This window comes from Platalea leucorodia (assembly GCF_965183815.1).
Source record: "Platalea leucorodia genome assembly, chromosome: 2".
Lineage (NCBI taxonomy): Eukaryota > Metazoa > Chordata > Aves > Pelecaniformes > Threskiornithidae > Platalea > Platalea leucorodia.
This window is the reverse complement of record NC_138824.1, coordinates 97,208,859-97,225,125: the sequence shown is the minus strand read 5'-3', so window position 1 is coordinate 97,225,125 and position 16,267 is coordinate 97,208,859. Positions and strand designations below refer to the sequence as shown.

The following is a 16,267-nucleotide window of genomic DNA, read 5'->3' as shown; positions in this document are numbered from 1 at the left end:
AAGTGAGAAACTTATGATTCAGGGAAAGCAGGTATCTTCCACCCGCTGAAGGCATCCAAAGAAAACGCCATTCAGCCATCATCGCCATTCAGCCATCATTAATTATGGGCAAGATACTGGAAAGATGATACAGGATACTGTAAAAGGGGGAAGACAACAGCAATTTTACATGAGTTTTACGTAAGAGATTTACGAGGTCATGAATAGCACGTGGAAGATTTTCAGCTTACTCAAAGTCCACGTGCATTTGGAGGTAGGCAACATCTCACATACTTTTTAAAAAAAAATTTAAAAAATCCTCTTCCATGAACAAGAACACTATGTATTTTTTCTTTATTCCTCAGAAGTATTTATGAGAAAGGAGCTGGTCTTATTCTTACTGAACTTCCAGGGAATTTGCCCATTGACCTCAATAGCTGAAGGACTGTACTCAGAGTTATGTCCTGGCACAAAATAAACTAATTCCTTTTGGTTGTGACAGGTAGATTAAGTTGTGGCAAACAGTGATTAGAAATCACTGTAATTCTGCTGCTTTTCCTTCCATGCTTCTTCATTTACTTTAAAATTTTTTTGTGAGGCATATTTACTGTACCAAGTACGCTATTTTTGAAAAATTCTCTGAAGATACTTACAAATGTATTCAGACCAGAATGCCAAATAGTTCACTCCAAAGTAGCTCTGATATTTTTCAGCTGGTGGCACCCACCCCACTGCAACTACTGGTACACTCCTAGTTTCAGTGTATTGTGGTGTCAGGCTTGGTGCTGGCCTATGCATGAGCCACAGAGCGCTGGAGGGAAATCAGTGAGTCAGAGGGAGGGGGGGCAAGGGGGTGGCAGAGACACCCCCGTGTAAGAACTGTGTTCCCTGTGTAAGAACTGTCCCTGTGCTAACCACACCTTATCCAAGAGATTACTAAGAATGAATTGCAACCAAAAGATTACTCGCACTCTTAAGTGCTGATGTAGGAATAACCATGCATAAGGAGATTAACGCTCCAAGACAAAAAAGGGAAAAGTACTTCTTCCTTTCCTGAAGAATGCAATTTAGTTGTATACGAATTACTATGACAGTTTCACAACACTTTTTTGAAATTATTTGCCCAAAGGATTTTTCATGTCTTTTCATCACAGATTGTATGGACAGATCTTGCACAACAAAGGTGTGGTGTTTCACTACATCTCAGAGGGAAAACCCCCTCAACAATCAGGACCAGGTGATTTTAAAACTTTCTTATTTTGGATGGGCTGTAAGACTGCTGAACTGATGGTGGTAGTGGTGGAGGCAGAATAAGTTTAGGAAGGTAGAAGAATTGCTCAACGCTTTCTTTTCTTGTTCATAAAATATGCCTGAACTATTCTAGAACAACATAATACATAAAGTAGCCAATAAGCAAAGACAACAGATGATTTTTTTTATTTCACTGCTGAATGAAAGAAAGTATAAGAGAACCACTGTCTTAAATATTATCATTAAGGAAAAAATAGGAAAAAAGATTACAGTACATAGACTAATATTAAATCTACACCATAAATATTTGGGGAAAGCAACTCCCTCTGCACGAGAACATCTATTTTAAAGCAGGACGTATTGCAGTCTTTCCACTTGCAACAAATGATTTTGCTGCCTTTCAAGATTTTTTTTTTCTTCCCTTCTGAGGATCTCAGATCATTAAATGTAGCAGAATTCATTATGAAACAGCTCACTTGCTCAAAAGTTGAGAATTTCTTTTAATGAGAGCTGGAAATAGCTGCAACTGTAGTGTGTGACTCACAGCATAGCACCTCCCAGTGCAGTACAAACCATATGGTGGTTACAGCCCAACTTCCTCTCCCCAGCTCCTCCTTCCTCTACCCTGTAAGTCTACACTTGTTTATAGACTGTAGTTATCACTATTTTGCAGATGAAACAACTTTCAAAACTTTGAAAACTATAATGGGAAATTACTTGATGTTTTTTATGGTAACTGCTTCACAGCTACTGAAGTTCAAAAAGAAACAACTTCAATACAGTATGAAAGCTCACAGCTTTCTGTAAAGTTGTCCTTTTAAACCCAAATGTTGGCATGCCTCTAATTTTAAGGAAAGCATAGTCAGCCATTACTATGAAGATGATCAGAGCACCAACTATTTAATTCTGTGTGTATCAGTATTCTCTAGGATCACACACACAAAAAACATGAGCTCACAAAACTCCAGTCTCTTAGTGATATCAAGCTGCTAGTGATCTGGAGGGTTCTCAGCCTGAGAAGGGTGTTGAGTTTGAGTCAGCTGACAGGGTATCACCCTGCCACTTGGAACCTACACAGCAGGAAAAGGAAGCAAAAACGTTCACATTTATCATACTTGTGTACCATTAAACGTACAGCGCAAAGAGGAACTTCCTACATGCTATTGCCTCTTTTTATATTAAATAAGAGTGCTAATACGTACTAAAGGGTAAGTTACCTTAGTCCTTAAAAAAGCACCCAACTCATTATGACTTTAACCCTGTTTTGGATCACAGGGCAATGTTGAAATTAGCGAAGGAGCAAGAACCACTGAGAGCAAGAGGCATGGTCACTCACTCTCAGTTCCGATCCCCAGGGGTTATCTTGGCTCCAGCAGGCTCAGGGGAGCTCACCGCTGGAGAAACCCCTGATCGATCCTGGTCTGGCACACATCGTTGTAGCTGAAAACTCCAGAAGTTGTAATTTGTGACATGTCCCTGAGAGTCCCTACTGAGAACATGCAAATGACAGCTCTTTAAATGTTCACAATTCAGTCAGGTTGGGTGGATTTTCTACAGGTAAAGTAAACTTAATGTTCTTATGAGCTTACAACTGCATAGCATGTGGATAATAAAATTTCTGAGAGAAAGGGATGTCAGATCCCCTTCCACCCAAGAGATGACCACGTCATTTGTTTTTTTGCAAACAAGGTTTATAAAAACAGTTGCTAAAATTTTCTCAAAACTTCCCCTGAAGAACATCAGCATAACCCTGGTGGAAAATTTTAGTCAAAGCAGTTAGTTTGTCAGTTTGAGCAAAGCCAGAACAGAACACTATAATTGGCAGTGTTCAGGCAATACAAACATAAAGCAGTACTAGATTTACCTGTAATACATATTTACTACTCCCAATTTAATATTGAAAACCTTGTTGTACAAAATACATTTAAAAAATTCTATTTTCATATTAACATTTACCCAAGGATAAAAATATTAACTATAACTTAAGTACGAGATCCTCACTGTATTCACAAACAGTTGTGTGATTATGTAATTCATCACAATCTCTTCTTATACCTGCAGCCCACCCACCTCTTACTTCCACTGCGAGTCCAACAACAAAAAAACCTGAATACCTTTTAAAACAAGTGCCATTTAATTATTAAGAAGAGCTTACTCAGTACACAATGGAATTCCACAATATTTCCTGTCTCATAGTAACTCCTTTAGATTAAGTTTTCCAGCCGTTTGATACTTTACATGAGCCGCATCCGATCTGGACATATAATGACAGTTTGGACTTTAAAAAGCATTACAGTAAAATTCTCTCCGAGAGCCGTGATGGGGTAAAATGCCTTCCACAGCCTTCTGCAAATGCATAGCACATGCTGGTACACAGCGCAGAGGATTTTCCACTAGACTGTGAGATGTACTTTTTCCTACTCATGAATAATACAGCCAAAGAGCGCTTGCACTAGCAAAACTACACTTCGCTTAATACCTGCATGTACTTATAGGTCGCAGGAACCTTGCCGGATTGCTTTCCGCCCTGAAATTTGCAGGCTAGCGTGGCTCTCCCTTCAAGACACACCGGGGAGGACCTATGACACTGAGCCACAGCCCGCCCGGATCCTCTGTCATGTTTTACAGTTCGGATCAGAGCCGCTACCGGCCCGGGGAGAACCGTGAGCGGCAGCTCCCGCGGCCCCGCAGGCGGAGGGGGAAGCGTGCCGCTACCAGGAGGACGCCCCGTCCCTCCCGCGGCCGTTGCGGCGGGGCGGGGCGGGGTAACCGCCTCCTCAGGCGGCGCAGCGCAGGTAGGGAGACGCGGGCACGGGGCCGCGCGCTCCTTCCCGCCACCCCGCCCAGCCCCGCCTCAGCGGGGCGCAGGCGCGCGCACCCCCCCGCGCTGCTCCCCACGCGCCGCCGCTCCTGCGCCGCCTCTCCCCCCCCCCCCGCCCCCGCCCGGCAACGGCGGCGCTCCGCATGCGCCGTGAGGGAGAGCGACGGCAGGCGCTGCCCCCGCTCCGGCCGCCGCGCAGGCGCAGGTCCGCGGGATCCCAGCCCAGGGGGGCGGGGGGGGGGGGGCGCGGCACAGGCGCAGGAGGGCCGGCTGGGGCGGCGTGCGGGCGCGGGGCATGCGCAGCAGGCGGGCCGGCGGGGCTATGTGGCGGGCGTGTGCCGGCGCAACGGGCACCCGCCGTTTCCTCACAGCAAAGGGAGCATGCGCGGAGGCGAGGGGGGCGAGTTTCGTAACCGGCGCATGCGCACCGCTCTGCTCGGGGACCGCAGCCCCGCTCGGTGGGGGAAAAAAAAAAAACCACCTCAGAGTTACGTCAGGAAAAGACGCCTTTGTACACGGGGAGACCCATACGGCGCGGGCAGCCCCCGAAACGGGCGCGAGACGCGGCCGTTACTCACCCTCTCCGCCGCCAGCCGCGCCCCCCCCTGCTGCCCCCCTCGGCGCCTCCTTTCACGGTTCGCCCGCGCGCGCTGCTGCCACCGCCGTGATTCCATCCATCTTGAATTTGACGTCATCCCACACCAGGGATGAGGTCATCGAAGGGAACGCTCGTCACGTGCGCAGCGCTCCGATTGGCCGGCGGGGGAGCGGGGGGCGAGGCGCTGGCGCGGCTGGGAGGGTGGCGGTGAGGGACGGTTACGGGGATCCCCCACCCGCCGCCCCTCCCCCACAGGTAGCGCGGCGGGCGGCAGCCCTCACGCGCGCGCGGGCCGCCCGCCTCTCGCGCCCGGCGCCGCGTGGCGGGGAGGGCGCCAAACGCCGGCGTCCCCCGACACGTCCCCGGCTGCCGCCACCCCCTCCCCCCCCCCCCCCGCCCCCCCCGTTAACGGCTTGGCGCTCGCGGGAGGGAAACTGAGGCAGCCCCGGGGGGTCGGTGGTGTGTGCGGTCCCGGGGGGGGCAGGTTCCCCCGCCCCGCCGCGCACCCCCACCGTTGTGGGGCCCGTGTCACGGCGGGGCCGGTGACAGCGGCAGTGGGATTTGGCGGGGTGCCGCTGTGGGAACCCGCACCCCCTCCCTGGCCTGGGCCGCGCGTGCCGCCGGCGGGGGTCTGTGGGGGGGGGAAACCCCTGCAGGCAGCGTTCATTCGCAGTTCTCCTAATTCAATAGTCTGCGGTGTTGTGGTTTCTTTTTTTTTATTTATTTATTTTAATCCATCTTTTTCTAAAATGTAGGGGGGAAGGTCCGGCGCGGTTTGCGAAGGAGCTCAGTTTCTAATGGTATGCACGTGGCATCCTCGCGAGCCAGTCCACCGTTCCCTGGTATATGCCCGGGCGCTGGTGGATTTTGGCTTGGACCCTTTGTAACTGCTCGTTCATCTTGAAGTGATTTGAAAAATTATAATGGACATTATCATTGCTTTAGGCTTGCTTCTCATTGAAATTATCCATTTTGAATTAAATACCTGAATAGGGCTTTATCTGTCAAAATACAAGTATTAAAATAGAAATTAGAGTTACAAGATTTCTCTTGTTTTTGTTGAAAGCTAATCTGACCCATTATCTTTTCATTAAGGACAGCTCGAATTCTAGAGATTAACATCTAATCCGCATACACGTTTTCCAACAGTGCTTTTAGATATTCCACAGAAGTCACAAATACTCTGAAGCAGCTACTAGAATCTCTGTAATGTGTTTAGTGCTGCGTTTAAACCCTTTTGCCAAGGGTTGATTGCAAATGGGCTAAACCCCACGTAAGAAAAATGGCAATGCACCTCACTGGGTCCAGCTCCTCTCTCACCTCTCCAGACACATTTTTTGCTATTGCTGTCTCTTTTGGTGGTTTTGCAAGCTTGCTAAGCTGCCTGTAAAAGGACGGGGGGATTTTTTCATTCACAGACTTGTGCTACTGCCGCTTCTGTCCTGACGTGAGTGTGGTTGTGTGATGAACCGGCATGAAAACCAAACGAGCTGCTTGGTTTCATCTGGAATAGTTCCTTGCTCTGGTTCTTTGCGTGGGTATGCAGTCAACTGCTCCAGCACAATAGCAGGCCTACTGTGGTAATGGGATCAAACAACTCGGAAAGTAGTTGGATCTGTTCGCATAAACCAGTTTGTGCAGTGACACTGGCTGCGCTGCCAGTGAAGCATTTGCGAAACTAACCTTAGCTCGTAAATCTGGCAAGGCCCTGCTAACTTTTTTCAGATGTACCCAGTTATTTCTTAGCCAAGCAGAAACAAACTGATCTTGCATAATTATTTTCTCATCCACACTTCTCCAAAAGGGCCTGTGTCACAGATGGAGAACCTCCGTGCTGGAATTACCCTGCTGAAAAAATCGTGTTCTTTAAGCTGTACGCACACATGTATATAAGCATGTCTTACTGTGCAGGTATTTATTATCAGTATTTTTGATTTGTCAATTTCCCTAGTGAAAGTGCAGCCATTAGAGTAAGGTCCACATAGTGGCTTGTATAATATTGGCACCAGACAGGAGTTATTCTCTGTAGCTCTTACCTTAAGGAGATGATTTGAGAACAGTTTCAATGTAATTCCCAAAGATTTTGTGGTTTGAAGTGACATAAGACTCAATCTGACTGTATTTCATGATTGAGTCTGATTGACTTGATGTTATTAGAGTTGTACGGATGCCTTAATTGCCTGTAAATCAGATTTTTCTTGATTCTAATGAAATCTAGGCAAGGAATTCATGCTGTAGAATTATTTGGGGTTTAAGTTGTCTCTAAGTAGGTTAATTTTGTCAAATATACCATTCACAATTATTTGAATACTTTCTTGTTCTTCAGGAATAGCCTGTTTATGAATATTTTTTTCAAACTTTTCTCATTTAAAATGCTTTGATGGAGCGCTTAGTTTGATGTATTTTTCATCTACATGTATGTGGCTGCAGCTGTTATTGCCAGGTGCATGTTTGTTGAGTATAAGGTTTGTTTTCCATTCAGAGTATCCAATAACTGCTCTGATTAACTTTCAGTCATACTTGCCAACAAGCTTAATCACTGGAATTTTGTTAAAAACTGAACCCCTGCAAAACGTAGAATGTAAAGCAAACTATTTTAAAAATATGCATGATTATTCATGGACTTTGTGAGAAAATTTACATGTAAAAACTAAAACACTTGCATTGGTTGTATGTTTGAGAAGTTACTATTTTTTGTAATGCAAATATTGTGCTATAGGGCCACTTTGTGTACTCTGAATAGTTTAGTTTTTTAATGCTAACATTTGTTTCATTTTCAATATAAAAATAATTGGAATAAAGTCATATCCTGGAGCTAGGCTGTCTTTTTCTAGATCTGTAGTTTCAGCCCTTTTTGATGTATAGACCCCTAAAAATTGTTCAGTGAAGGTTTGGACCTTGTGTGATTAATTTAAAACTAATGACATCAGGTTATTTTCTTTTAGAGAGCCTTAGAAGTATCTCAGATACCCTTAGCCACCCCTCCATTAGCAGCTGAGAAACAGTTTTGCAGAGAAAAGCTTGGTTTTGGGAAGGAAAGAGGTTAAAGAAAGAAGAACGCACCTCAGAAGGAATGTCATGCAGTCTAATTTTACTTCATTTAGGTGGGGGAACCTTGACTAAGCACAGATGCTAAAATTCTTCATCTTGGTAAATTTTCTTCGAGTCTTATGTCTGCATAGAGAGGTCCGTTCTGTACTTTGATAGCTTGAGGAGTATATGCTGCTGCTGCACCCCCTCCTCCTAGGAGCGCAGCTTTTCAAACTCTAAGGTCCTCCCGTAGCTGCTGTAATAGCAGAAATGCAGTACCCGAGGGCCAGAGTGTTACATCTGTCTTGTTTCCCACCAAAAACTCTGGCATTACAATTGCCAAGGACATATTGCAGAGGGAGATAATTAATCTCTAAGAAACAGCCTCCTCGCTCAGTTGGCCCTGGAAATCTTATCAGTGGAGCAAATGCTAATGCTGCAGGACACACGTGGCCGTTACCCTGTTCCTTCAGATGCCGGCTTCTATCCCAGAACTTCTGAAAAGTGAAGCGCTGTTGCTTGTAATCACAGAAAACACTTGAATGATCCGGTTCCTTTCAGCCACTGATGAGTGCAGCAAGTATTTCTGGAAACACTGGAGGTCTAGCTTTATCGATTCCAAATATTCTGCCAAAACACAGGTCACTTAATGACTTGCCAAAATACAGACACAGAATTTTCTACCAGTTTCTCATTGCTGACAGCTGTGCATGGAAAAGGGTGCCCAGATTTTTATTTCTTTCTTTGTCTAATACGTTCATATGAAACCTCCCATAACAAATGCTAGCAGGTAAAAAGAAATCTTACTTTTTCTAGTTAAAACCTGTCACTTATCTTGTCACAAAAGTATGGACACTTACCAGTATTCAGAGAGACAACCAGGCAGTAAGAAACACAATGAGAATATTACAAAAATCGCAGTGTTTCCGTAACCAGCGTGAAGCAAGGTACACAGGCAAGACTCCTTCTGAAGATTTAAATTTCTTACCAGGAAAATAATTATAATACAGTATAATGTAAAACTCTCTTCATTCCTGGTGTTACAGTTTCTGAGTGCCAAGCCTTGAGCTTTTTTAGCTGTCACCCTCGTTCTTCTGCAAATAGCACAATCATCTAGTTAATATTTTCCACTCAGAATCCACATGCCTAACGGCTCGGACGGTTTCAGATAAACGCTGCCAGACAACCACAAGCTAGATAGTAACATTACCCTAGAAAACTGCTAAATAGTAGTTAACACATACCTACTTAAAAAGGTGGTAGTTCCACAGGTCGGACAACGATTCAGAGAAGAATATGCTGCAAGTATGAAGGCATGTATTCTCTAAGTGGGCAGACGGTCACGGTACTATGATTGTTTAAAAGAACAATGTATCTTCATTTGCAACTAGTAAGCGATTCGTGGGTACTTTAAAAAACACCTTGATAAAAAGCTGCAGGAGCAACTGAAACACAGTGTCTGTCACAGTGCAGCAGATACGGCACAATTTCATGTTACCAGTTTTCATAGCTCTGATCAGCTGGAGTTCAGTGTCTGAGTCTTCTAAAAATAAAATCCTGAGTATTCTGATTACCGTGGAAGTGTGTAAGACAATATTAAAAAGTGGCTTTGATTTCCTAGTTCCAAGTGTGTACATCCTGGCTCTTTATTTCAGACAAACTGTATGTAAAGAAATTCAGGAAAAAGCAAATGTGAAGATGGATGATACGGCAAGCGTATTCTAAAATTCTGTTCGTATGCTAACTCCAAGCAAGGAAAAGCAAAGAAAAATTGTCTCATGCTTGCTATAAAAAAAGGAAGGCTCATGCTTTTGTTCATGTTTAGCAAAATTTATTTTCAGGAAGAATAAGTGGCATGATAGTGCGAAAGTCTGCATTAGTACAACAATTATGTTTATCATCCTGTTTTCCTGTAAATGTGGCTTTAGGGATCAAGTTTCTTGGCAGAAAGCACTGTGACTGCAGCCTCGGTTCTCGAGAAGGTTTATATAAGTGAATCAGAGAGAGCAACAGAGCTATTAGTGCTATGGTATATTTTAAAAGTCAGCTTGATGCTTTAATCCCTCAGCATCAGTCAGACAGTTTGGACTCAAACAACAGTCTTCTGGGGTTAGAGAATACACAGAGATGGATAGCAATTTTTGGAGTTGCAGCAAGTGCATTTGTGTTTGCGCATTGCTAAGATGCTGGAAAAATGTGGTGTATGTTGAGTAGATTATTTTTCTTTTCAGAAAATTGTATCCAAATGTTAGAGGTGATTTGTGGTAAGTTCTCATCAAGTAAAAAATGCAAAAGTTAGGAAGTAAGCCTATTGGCTTGCTGAAAAATTGTGTTTGCATTTCTTTGTTTCATCAAATAGTGCCAGAAATGTTATTTCTAGATGGTATTTTTTGGTTTGTGCAGCCAAAAAGCTATTTTTTTTTTTGTGCATGTACTATACCCGAGGGTGCTGTTGTGTCACTAAGTCATTTCCTATGTGATGTTAACATGCTAGTCCTAGGACTACAAAACGCGTATTCTGAGGAGAGCTTGCAATCTGTAACAACTTTAAACTTATTCTCATGCCTTTCTGTGCACTATGAAGACATGACCATGATTTGAGATGAGGAACTGAAACTTGCTTTCAGGCTGTGAATACAGAAATACTGCCCTGTAATAACTGTGGGTCAACTTTTGCACTTCTATGGCCTGTGCAGTCTTACCGTTGTCATCTCTGTACTGACTGATTTATTCATTATTGAGTAGAAAGTTCAAGCGGCATAGCAAAAATAACCAAGACACCGAATTATTGATGTCTTTATGTTTATGCTGCTGGCTGAATTTATTATTGTCAATTCTGTACTGTCTAATTACATTATTTGCAGGACGAGTTCAGACCCAAAACAGAATGGGGATTTATTTAGTAAATGTTGCTTTACAGTTCTGAAGCACGGAAACAGTGCTCTGGAAGAGGCCTTTTCACCTGACCTACTTCTCCGTCAATTTGACGCTCTTCCCCCCAGTTCCCTGTGGCAGTTGATTACATATGAGCCAATTATATATGTGGACAACAGAGAGGCTGATTGCCTCTCCAGTACAAGCGTCTTGCTTGGGGCCTAACTGGCTGTAATGTGTTATATTCTAGGCATTCGGTAGGTGCATGTGTTTACACAGTGCTATGTGTACGTGCCATTCCGAATGCTGAATGTGAAGAGGCAAAATTTGGCCATGCCGTTACACAGTTGGCTTCCCCTCCCTCAAATATACACGCGTTACTCTCTCCAATGTCATTTGCTTAGTTGTGTTGGCAGAGATCATAGCTCCAGACTGCATATGACCAGTACAACTAGAATACTTACTGGAGAACCACGGGATAAGTGTTTCTGGTTGAAAACAACTCTGATGGTAAAATCACACACATGAGCTGCACTGCTTTGATTGCCAGACTCTTCACAGTATGATGACTTCTTACAACACTTCCCTTGGTGTTGTCATGGGACTTCTTGGAAAAAAACCAAACAACCCAGCACTCTAAAAAGAAGGGTTTTTAATGGCCAGACTACTCAGAGTTTTAATTAAAGTTTGAAGACCTAAGGGAGGTCCCTACACAGCTAGCTAAACAGGAGTTCTCTCACCAAGAATCCTCACTTGGCATCAGAGTTAGAAAGGGCCGGGGTCATTGAGATGGAAATGACGGAAAGGAAGACCTCAGGCAGTGTACCTCAGTTCCTCAGTCTGAGCTAGGGTTGTATAGTGGTGCAAATGCACGTGGACTACATGTGTCTCAGCGCAGAGTATCTAAGTGTCAATTTTGGCGAAACTGTGGACTTCCACCTTGCAATTAATGTCCTTTCAGGCAGACTGCAGTGAAGCTTCAGCATTATAGTGCATGTGACGTGCGTTGCCACAAGACACTGAGTATCAGATATTTTTCTGCAGAAATGATGAAGCTAAACAGAATCATAGCAAAAAGGATGAAGATACGCAAACAAATCTGTCTTTAAACTGTTTTTAATTTTTGTACTTTGTGATGTTTGTATGTCTGAAGCATTATTGTTTGTACTGCACTTATGAGAAGACATTTCACTAGCTATGGTATCTGATGGCTCCGGACTAGAAAAATCTTAGCTTGACATTGGCCCCTAGGTTGAAATTGTCTTTGAGGTGATGCAGGTATATTTTGACACTGGATTAGAAGATGGTGGCACTTATCAGATGGCTAATTAAAGCACAGAAAATAGTGAGAGTCTCAGAGTGGCATAGAAGGACCTAGCTATGGCATTTCAGTGTATGTGGCCGTTCTTTCTCCTCTTTAGGTCTCCTCCTATTTCCGAAGTAGCACAAAGTAGTATTAAAGTTGTCTTTAAATACAAAAGAGAAGTTCCCTGCTGGAGACAACCTGGTGAAAATACAAATTTCCCTTTGTATGTGAATGATGGAGGTAGTCGAAGTGGGAAAAGGCAGGGGGTGCCATGCTGCCAGGATGGCATATGGGGGAATTGCTGCTGGAACATGACACGCTTGCAGGGGAGATTAGTTCAGCATTTTCCAGGCTAGAGAAGAGGGTAGGTTTGAATGATTTAGAGCTAGTCTTAAATCCTGACATCTGTGATTGAGGAATCTGACCCCTGCAGTCTTTCAGTGGACTCTGGAGTTACTGAAGGAGCGTATTTGTTCCCAGGAATCTGCAGAAATGTGTGATGTGGAACAGAAATTCTGTCCTCTCCTCTCTGGCAGGCTGCTCAGCTGCCTGGATATGTTTTTTTCCCCTTTCAGCTGGACATTTTTTCATTTAAGTTAGGGTTGTAAAAGTTCTGGGAATACGTGCAGGCTCTCTGTGTTGGAAACTTTTTCTTCATTGCTTCAGAACTGCTGCAGACCTACATTCCGATGAGAGTTAGTTTGTGATCTCGTTTTATTTATTAGTACAACACTGACCTGGAAGAGAGAAAGTGAGAGGGGATTCTGTAACTCATGACATGCTTGACATCCTATTTTAAAAAGCTGATAAATTAATCTTTAGATTATTTTGTATCCTTCAATGACGATGTCACTCTTGGAGTCTGGCTGGCATGTGTGGTACTTTGAGTGTTGCCTTAGCTTTTGTGTGCGAGAGCTGCGGAAGGGCAGACCTGTCCATTTCAAACTATAGTTTGTAATAGATGAGTTCTCTGCGGTACCTGTATAGCTATAGTAACCAACACTGTCTTTTGGTTTCTGTTGGCCAAACATTTTTGAGAGATTGTAACTGGAATTATTTTGCTGTTAAAGCTAAAATGACACACTGTCTTCCCTTATATGTTTCAGCATTCCCTCTGTTGTAGGTCAGATGATTCATCTCTGCGTTACTGCTCCTGCATTTCCATTGCCTTAATTGGGTCTTTTGGAGGCATTACAGTCTATATGGAATTGGCAAATGCTATTTCTAGCAACATACAGCTTTGTTCCTTCCTTCCTTCCCTCCTTCCTTCCTTCCTTCCTTCCTTCCTCCCTCCCTCCTTTTTCCCTGCTCTCCCCTCCTCACTTTCCTCAGTCCCGGTTGGTTTCTTTCTTCTTGTCTTTACTACACTACAGCTTTTCAGGGAGTGAGCTGGAGGATTTCGCTCACTCTGCTGCTAAAATGTGACTTGTTTTCTTTAGCCATGAGTTAGCTCAGAGGAAAGTCCTCATGACTTTTCATGCTGGTTTAAGGTACAGCCAGATATCTACAAAAACCCTTGCAGGCAGAGGATGTCAGGAGATGTCCTGGACCAGCACATTTGCTGAGTATTTCAGATACTATGTCAGCAGTTATTGCTACTCATTTTTAGCAGCAGGTCCCAGCGCACAGAGGGTGACGTGGTTGCTTTTCTTCCCGCTCTGACCTTTTCCCACCAAGGTGTGCTTCAGCCATCAAGAACAGCCCTCCACCCGAGTGCGTACCAACACAAGGACAGCAGTAGCTTCTGTGTACAGCGATTAAAAACTGGGCTCAACCTAATTGCATCTCCATATGTCAGTTGGGTGCAGCTGGTTGGTATGGAGAGGCTGTTGCAAGTGTGGCAGTTAACCGTAGCTTAACAGATGACCGCTTGCCACCTAACCTGAAAAATCTGGCTGGAAACATGTTTTTAGCCAGTGGTGAACAAAATAAAATACCACTACAAATGATGAACATCAAAGTGTTTAATATTTTAAAATGCCATCTATGATCCCAAATTGTTAGTAGATTTGTGTTCAAAGATGATGTATGCATTTACATTTTAAAGGAAGCATTTGAAAATGAAGTCATTTGTCATTACTACTTACACAGAACTCTCTGGAATTTTAAAATTCTGAAGTTAAAGAGGACTATTACAATCATGTAATACACCTCTGCATGTAAATAGTCCACAAAGCCCGTCATTAATACTGCACTGAATTTATAGCTTCTGGTAGAGCTTTACCTTTTCTGCTTGCCTGAAAGACTTAAACCTTTCAAAATCATCTCCTCTCCAATTAAAAAAAAATTAGGAAAGCAAGGAGCATTTCATCTGAAAATGTTTTAAGCAAAAAAGGTAATTAATATTTTAGCAAAAAACCTAACAAGTTTCCAGGACTGGAAGCTGTAACTTGAAGAAAGAAGAAAAAGGCAGGGTTATTTTAACACCGGGGATTATTAACCACTGGAAAAATTTGCTGAGGGTTATGGTGGCTTCCCTGTCATCAAGACCAAGTTCCTGTGTGGAGGTTGTGCCACAGCCCATGCATGTGCCTGGCATATTCCTGCAGGTGTGGCGATGGGTCCGGAGCCCGTGGGGAAGCTTCAGCAGGGAAGTGGCCCTCACAGGTCTTCTTGAAGCTCTGAATGGGGCAGCCTGAAGGGTAATGCTGAGTGGGCATAGCCAAACTCTTAATTGCTGCTAAACTGCATACTGATTGTTGTCACTTGATAGCTACAGATTTCAGTCAATTAAAGAGATTCATTTGTGGTTTTTAATCTGCTGGAATTTCTGGACATCTGTTTCGCTTCAAGTATGGGCATGTTGGAAGAAAACCTAGGTGAAACTTTGCATTGTGTCACTAACGGATGACCTAAAAATAATAAATTCAGGGCATTCTCTCATGATATAGAAATCATTTCCTGTTGCCTGGCAATATCTCTGGCACTGAATACAGAACTGGGAATTTATTTTATGATGCTGTGCAGAAAAATTTGTTTACGATTTTCCACTGTGATTCCCCTAAGAGGAAGAACCCATGGCTCATACAGAGAGAGCAAATGTTAATGACACCTTCTATTCATCTTGGCAAATTTATGACCAAGTTTCTGTTCCTCTTTCTTTCTGTATTTCCATAAATATTTACTGAAAGACACCCTTGTGTTTTCTCAAATTCATCCCACTTATTTTCAGTGGGAATTAGCTTGAACTTGTTCTAAAGAGCTTATTATTTAAATTTTAGTTTATTCTTAAGTACTCTTTTTTAATAATCCTGTCTTCACATGGCATGCAAAACTCTTTTCCCTTTTCTTCCAGGAGGACTATGAATTTTTCTAATATATCTGTAGATGACATTTTATTACCCATACAGTATGTGTGATTTGCTTTAAAGGGAACCTCATACACCCACGGTGTCCTATGCTTGATAGAAGAATGCAAAGATCGAAAATCCATAGTAGGTTTCAGGCAAGTGAACTGCTACGTACCTCCCTGAACAACAGTATTTACCATCACTTGTAGGACTGGGACATTTCTGTGACTGAATTCAGCCCCCAACAATAAAAAGGAGAAGTTGAATGTTTTTGTTCTCCTGGAATATACTGATAAAAGGAGGACAAAAACCTTCATAGTTTCGTGGGCTGGGATAAGTTTTTCCTATGGCCTGGGATACACACAGTGTATGCCTTCAATCTGCATTTTTGGGGGAATACATTAATACTGGAAATATGCTTGTATGAACTCACTCTGTGAAGGTCATGAAATAAATCAGGCAGAGCCATTCCGATGACAGCCGCGGTGGACCTATTACACATTTAGAAAACAAATGCATGCTAAAATCAACAGTTTCAAATAGTTTGAGTTTCTTCTTGCCGTTGGTATTTTAACATTTGGTCAATCCCTCTGATAACAGTAAACCCCCAAATCTCCTTTTATGGTAAATTCTATTAGAGTGGATCCTGCTGTTGATGGGAGAGCTAATCAAAATTAGGCTTCACTGGTGATGAGCTCAACTGAATGAGTGAGATTTTGTTCTTGTTTTCCTTTTGTTTGCATGGTAACTGTCTCTTTCCTTTTCCCATACAAATAAATGTCATGTAGCATAGCTGAGATGTGCTGCCTTTTGTTTGCCAGAAGAAGTTGCTAATAATTGAATCACTTGAACACTGAAATCTGGAGGCAAGGCTTTTCAACAGAAAAAATATTAATATGAATATGAACTTTGTGGCATGTCAAGACCACCCTGTCACACCTTCCTCCTAAAAATTATTCTTTTGTTCTTATAGGAAAGATGATGAAGTTGTCCAAATCATCAAAATGCACTGTTCAAGTCACAGATTTTTTTGCACCATCTCAATGGTTTTAAACATAACTTCAGCAGCAGCTTCTTTTCATAGTACAGCAAAACAATTCAGACCTCAAACTGATCCT

The 16,267-nt window shown here is 43.2% G+C and overlaps 1 protein-coding gene across 3 annotated transcripts in view; it reads right to left on the bottom strand.

The window, feature by feature from the left end:
• ZBTB21 (zinc finger and BTB domain containing 21) overlaps positions 1-4,736 on the bottom strand; it is a 31,130-nt gene extending 26,394 nt beyond the window's left edge. The window contains exon 1 of one of the 3 annotated variants that reach the window (XM_082304333.1): positions 4,630-4,736. The gene's annotated coding sequence lies outside the window, so the exon portion shown is untranslated. Of the gene's footprint in view, positions 1-3,385; positions 3,406-3,709; positions 3,850-4,629 lie in introns of those variants that run through there. The other 2 variants (XM_082304330.1, XM_082304331.1) reach the window with 2 other exon arrangements.
• Between the last annotated feature and the right edge of the window lie 11,531 nt (positions 4,737-16,267).